At 43.3% G+C, this 6,802-nt stretch overlaps 1 non-coding gene across 1 annotated transcript; it reads right to left on the bottom strand.

Annotated features, from left to right (window-relative positions):
• Positions 1-1,426: 1,426 nt before the first annotated feature.
• On the bottom strand, positions 1,427-1,500 carry Trnan-guu. The gene has a single exon. It is a non-coding gene; the product is annotated as a tRNA-Asn (tRNA).
• Between the last annotated feature and the right edge of the window lie 5,302 nt (positions 1,501-6,802).

Below are 6,802 nucleotides of genomic sequence, written 5' to 3' on the forward strand. Positions count from 1 at the left end.
GTATTTTTGGGAAAATAAATGTTGTCAGTAAACTAAATTTTGCTTACATTCTCAATCAAATCATCACTTTTATATAGTCACCACAAGTGTTAACGTTCATTGTGGCGTCCCATCCCAAGATAACTTTCATTGTGTACGACCCTGCCAGGTTCTCAGTCACTAATTTTTATACAGCCAACAAACGGGTTAACTTTCAAGGTTTCTCGGCGATAAGTGTAGAAGGCCCGTTCCAAGCTGACGAAGTAAGCGCGAGGAAAATGGTAAGAAGGAATAAGGAGCTATACCATAAGAGGATATAGCTATACCAACCAGTCTTGTTTTGGTATCTTTCCACTAACTGTTTCTTCGTACGACCAACTGAGTAATTTTAAATTATCCTGTCAAGAGACCCACGAAATAACTTCCAAGAAAAACAACATCTTGCTCAAGCGGGCTAAAATGAGAAATATCGATACTTAAATACAGATTATTGTTATTTATTTATACAGGTAAGTCTAACTGAAATGAAAGAAATTATTGAACACCCTTTCTTTTTCCATCCCAGAAGAATAGGTAACTGTTTATTTTGTTTAATGAACTACTTCTAGTTTATTTTGACATAAGATCATCTTAGGAGACATTAAGAAGACTGAGCATGTAGATGCTGTCATTACTGTCAAATTATATGCTGTTGACTAATTTATTTTTTTAGCTTAAGCACATTTGAGGTTGGCCTCGTAAAAAAGTGACTGTAATTGATTGTTAATAAATGACTGAAAATATCCAACTGACTCCGTTTCTATTTAAAATAGGTACTCCAGCTATTAGGGTAAAATATCAGTCCCGTCCGGCTCTTGTTGGACCTGTCAACGCTAAGTGCACATAATCCTAAACAACAGTCCCTTTACTATTTTCAATTTAAAAGCTGCTAAGAATTAATTTTCTTTCGGTGCCTGTAATGTGTGTACTTGTGCCCTACAGACAAACAGCATAAGGTGGAATGACTTGAGTTGTAATTTCTTTCTGTTAAACAGTATATTTTGTATGCCAGCTTCTTGTGGTATTACTTTCTCAAAAGGAAACGATACACACTTGTTTTCATTAAGTGATGTAAAACTGTAGCCGTAGAAACAGCATTCCCATCGTTGCGAAACTCAGCAACACAGTTAAGTGCGAAATAGACGGCTGCCAGCAGGCTCCATATTAACAAATGTATTTAAGAAGCTCGTGTTATTGCTGACAGCGAAAAACGTTTCTTGATCCTGATATAAAATAATTTATTCAATTCAGTATACACGCTATTGACCGTGTGCTGGCAATCGAGAACGGATGACATTTCCTGACGACACCCGAAGAAACCCAGTACGGAAAGTTCGTAAACATGTTTTACTACAAAGTTTTAGACAAGACGCTTACGTAGTTATTGAAAGCGATTGACAAAAATATACGCCCCCGGGTGGGCTCGAACCACCAACCTTTCGGTTAACAGCCGAACGCGCTAGCCGATTGCGCCACGGAGGCGGATGTTTGCTCCCGTCTTGATGAAGCCACTTACATCAATATGTTACTTAAAATAAAGCTGTTGAAAAAAAAAGCGTTGTTAATATTCGTGGTAGACAGTCGCGTGAATGACTTTATTTACTGAGAGCAGTGCTTAATATGCGGCTTACAGACTACTGATTAATAGAAAATGAAGCACCCTGCGAATGAGTCTCCAATAAGCTTGAAGTAAAAATCCAACCCTATTTATACAAAAGAGAAATTTAAAAAAAAATAAAAATTGGACAATGTGCTTAAAATACAATCATTTCAGCAGCCTTTAAGCGAAGACCATTATGACAATCGTATGGAAATAAGTCGCTATGCAATTGTAAAATTTTATTAAGCGGCACAAGTTTGTTAATTTTTTTCTGACGCCTTTTTGAAATGCGGTGCTGGGAACAGAACATTTTTCTACACGAGCGACTAATAAAAGCCCATCACCCCTTCCCGCTTTCCCCACGTACAGCTTCACCTGTGTCAGGTTATTGTTACTACATACGATCGCACCTACAAGTGCGTGACCTATTCGCGTGGCACGCGAGCGCCTGTGGTGTAAGAGTGAGAGTTGTTGAAGATTAACCATACTTATTCAGTCGCGTGAGAGCTTGTTCTTAGCCACGCGGAACTTCCGCACCTGCTCTCACTCGCACAGAGGCTGCGAATTTGCAGTATGAGCCAGGGCGATGCTCTTTGTTTGCCGGCTGACTTGGGCGAAGTTTATGGGATTAACGAATAACGAATATAAGTGTAAATTACACAGGTTTACAAAAAAAAAAAAAAAAAAGAAAAAAAATTGTCAGCTGCGTGAGATATTTTTACTGAATTATATGTTTTGGAATGCGCTGATTTCAGAAGTGATTTCCATTTTTTTCTATCACATAAGGTTTGTTTGCAGCTTCAAACACAAAAAATTGGTAAAAGCACTCGTTTATTCAAAATTATCAAACATAACATATTTTTTACAACCAATCAAACATTATTTTGAGACATATAATAACAGTATTATACTTATTCATGTTATTTATGTAACCTTTTCTTCTTTTCCTTGATACTTCGCCGAGTCCTTTTCCGATTTCCGTCTTTAGTTTCCCGTTTAAGCATCCAACAGTACATCTACATCTACATCCATACTCCGCAAGCCACCTGACGGTGTGTGGCGGAGGGTACCCTGAGTACCTGAGTACCTCTATCGGTTCTCCCTTCTATTCCAGTCTCGTATTGTTCGTGGAAAGAAGGATTGTCGGTATGCTTCTGTGTGGGCTCTAATCTCTCTGGTTTTATCCTCATGGTCTCTTCGCAAGATATACGTAGGAGGGAGCAATATACTGCTTGACTCTTCGGTGAAGGTATGTTCTCGAAACTTTAACAAAAGCCCGTACCGAGCTACTGAGCGTCTCTCCTGCAGAGTCTTCCACTGGAGTTTATCTATCATCTCCGTAACGCTTTCGCGATTACTAAATGATCCTCTAACGAAGCGCGCTGCTCTCCGTTGGATCTTCTCTATCTCTTCAGTCAACCCTATCTGGTACGGATCCCACACTGCTGAGCAGTATTCAAGCAGTGGGCGAACAAGCGGACTGTAACCTACTTCCTTTGTTTTCGGATTGCATTTCCTTAGGATTCTTCCATTGAATCTCAGTCTGGCATCTGCTTTACCGACGATCAACTTTATATGATCATTCCATTTTAAATCACTCCTAATGCGTACTCCCAGATAATTTATGGAATTAACTGCTTCCAGTTGCTGACCTGCTATTTTGTAGCTAAATGATAAGGGATCTATCTTTCTATGTATTCGAAGCACATTACGCTTGTCTACATTGAGATTCAATTGCCATTCCCTGCACCATGCGTCAATTCGCTGCAGATCCTCCTGCATTTCAGTACAATTTTCCATTGTTACAACCTCTCGATACACCACAGCATCATCTGCAAAAAGCCTCAGTGAACTTCCGATGTTATCCACAAGGTCATTTATGTATATTGTGAATAGCAACGGTCCTATGACACTCCCCTGCGGCACACCTGAAATCACTCTTACTTCGGAAGACTTCTCTCCATTGAGAATGACATGCTGCGTTCTGTTATCTAGGAACTCTTCAATCCAATCACACAATTGGTCTGATAGTCCATATGCTCTTACTTTGTTCATTAAATGACTGTGGGGAACTGTATCGAACGCCTTGCGGAAGTCAAGAAACACGGCACCTACCTGTGAACCCGTGTCTATAGCCCTCTGAGTCTCGTGGACGAATAGCGCGAGCTGGGTTTCACACGACCGTCTTCTTCAAAACCAATGTTGATTCCTACAGAGTAGATTTCTAGTCTCCAGAAAAGTCATTATACTCGAACATAATACGTGTTCCAAAATTCTACAACTGATCGACGTTAGAGATATAAGTCTATAGTTCTGCACATCTATTCGACGTCCCCTCTTGAAAACGGGGATGACCTGTGCCCTTTTCCAATCCTTTGGAACGCTACGCTCTTCTAGAGACCTACGGTACACCGCTGCAAGAAGGGGGGCAAGTTCCTTCGCGTACTCTGTGTAAAATCGAACTGGTATCCCATCAGGTCCAGCGGCCTTTCCTCTTTTGAGCGATTTTAATTGTTTCTCTATCCCTCTGTCATCTATTTCGATATCTACCATTTTGTCATCTGTACGACAATCTAGAGAAGGAACTAAAGTGCAGTCTTCCTCTGTGAAACAGCTTTGGAAAAAGACATTTAGTATTTCGGCCTTTAGTCTGTTATCCTCTGTTTCAGTACTATTTTGGTCACAGAGTGTCTGGACATTTTGTTTTGATCCACCTACCGCTTTGACATAAGACCAAAATTTCTTAGGATTTTCTGCCAAGTCAGTACATAGAACTTTACTTTCGAATTCATTGAACGCCTCTCGCATAGCCCTCCTCACACTACATTTCGCTTCGCATAATTTTTGTTTGTCTGCAAGGCTTTGGCTATGTTTATGTTTGCTGTGAAGTTCCCTTTGCTTCCGCACCAGTTTTCTAACTCGGTTGTTGCAACACGGTGGCTCTTTGCCATCTCTCACGATCTTGCTTGGCACATACTCATCTAACGCATATTGTACGATAGTTTTGAAATTTGTCCACTGGTCCTCAACACTATCTGTACTTAGACAAAACTTTTGTGTTGAGCCGTCAGGTAATCTGTAATCTGCTTTTTGTCACTTTTGCTAAACAGAAAAATCTTCCTAACTTTTTTAATATTTCTATTTACGGCTGAAATCATCGATGCCGTAACCGCTTTATGATCGCTGATTCCCTGTTCTGCGATAACTGTTTCAAATAGTTCGGGTCTGTTTGTCACCAGAAGGTCTAATATGTTATCGCCACGAGTCGGTCCTCTGTTTAACTGCTCAAGGTAGTTTTCAGATAAAGCACTTAAAAAAATTTCACTGGACTCTTTGTCCCCGCCACCCGTTACGAACGTTTGAGTCTCCCAGTCTATATCCGGCAAATTAAAATCTCCACCCAGAACTATAACATGGTGGGGAAATCTACTCGAAATATTTTCCAAATTATCCTTCAGGTGCTCAGCCACAACAACTGCTGAGCCAGGTGGCCTACAGAGACATCCAATTACCATGTCTGAGCCTGCTTTAACCGTGACCTTCACCCAAATCATTTCACATTTCGGATCTCCGTCAATTTCCTTCGATACTATTGCACTTCTTATCGCTATAAACACGCCTCCCCCTTCACTGTCCAGCCTGTCTCTGCGGTATACATTCCAATCTGAGTTTAGGATTTCATTACTGTTTACGTCTGGTTTCAGCCAACTTTCTGTCCCTAGTACTATATGGGCGTTGTGACTGTTTATCAATGAGAGCAGTTCTGGGACCTTTCTATAGACGCTCCTGCAGTTTACTATTAGCACATTAATATTGTTATTCCCTGTTGCATTTTGACTACTCCTACCTTGCCGCGTCTCAGGAGGCGTCTTGTCGGGCCTAGGTAGGGAATTCTCTAACCTAAAAAACCCCCATGTGCACTCCACACGTACTCCACTACCCTTGTAGCTGCTTCCGGCGTGTAGTGCACACCTGACCTATTCAGGGGGACCCTACATTTCTCCACCCAATAGCGGAGGTCGAGAAATTTGCACCCCAGATCTCCGCAGAATCGTGTGAGCCTCTGGTTTAAGCCTTCCACTCGGCTCTAAACCAGAGGACCGCGATCGGTTCTGGGAACGCTACTACAAATAGTTAGCTCTGATTCCACCCCTCGAGCGAGGCTTTCCGCCTTCACCAATTCCGCCAACTGCCTGTACGAACTGAGGATGACCTCTGAACCCAGATGGCAGGAGTCATTGGTGCCGACATGAGCAACAATTTGCAGTCGGGTGCACCCAGTGCTCTCTATCGCCGCCGGCAGGGCCTCCTCCACATCTCGGATGAGACCCCTTGGCAAGCAGAGTGGACACTGGCCTTCTTCCCCGACCTTTCCGCTATTTCCCTAAGGGGCTCCATCACCCGCCTAACTTTGGAGCTCCCAATAACCAATAAACCCCTCCCCCCGTGTGCCTGTTCGGACCTTGCTGAAGGAGCAGCCACATGTCCACTCACAGGCAGAGCGGGCGATGCCACACGGCCAGCCTCCACATTTAAGGCCGGTTCCCACTAGGGCTGCCGTGCGTCAAAACCGCGCGTCAGCGGCGTGGTTGCCATGGAAATGTCGTCAGCGGCAAGGCGCGGCGGGCTCTGCGTCGCGGTTTGCCCATGTCGAACCGCTTCCGCTGCCGCATGCCGCGCTCCAGGTGCGCGCCGCCAATCACAGAACGCGCTGAGCGTGACGTCAGGTACGGACCCCCGGGCCACACGAACTTTCGCCGAACCGCTGGCGCGGACGCGGCGGCAGCTATGAAATACTTATCATCCGATTCCAAGGAAACTATTCGCTAGAAAAATTTGATTCTTGGGCATGTGACAGCCTGATATCTTCTCTCGATAAAGGGCCGAATTTCTTTTCGATATTCGTCGTGGTTACTTGCTGTATCGCATTTACGTAAACCTTTACACGAAATTTTAATGAGTGTGCAGAGGTAAAAACGCATTGCGTGGACTTTGCATACAGTTCATTTTAGGTAATACATTATTGCATATGAAATTTAGTCAACATATCGAAATCGCTTTTAGAGCTGAGAGCAGAACGATAACTATTAGCGTTCTCGAGATATTGAATGATATGTCGGCGGACGGGCTGTGCGGTGACCGCGCGGGTCGCTCGCGACGCGACCGATACTTCGTCCTGCTCGT

The sequence above is a fragment of the Schistocerca piceifrons genome, chromosome 1 (genome assembly GCF_021461385.2).
Source record: "Schistocerca piceifrons isolate TAMUIC-IGC-003096 chromosome 1, iqSchPice1.1, whole genome shotgun sequence".
NCBI lineage: Eukaryota > Metazoa > Arthropoda > Insecta > Orthoptera > Acrididae > Schistocerca > Schistocerca piceifrons.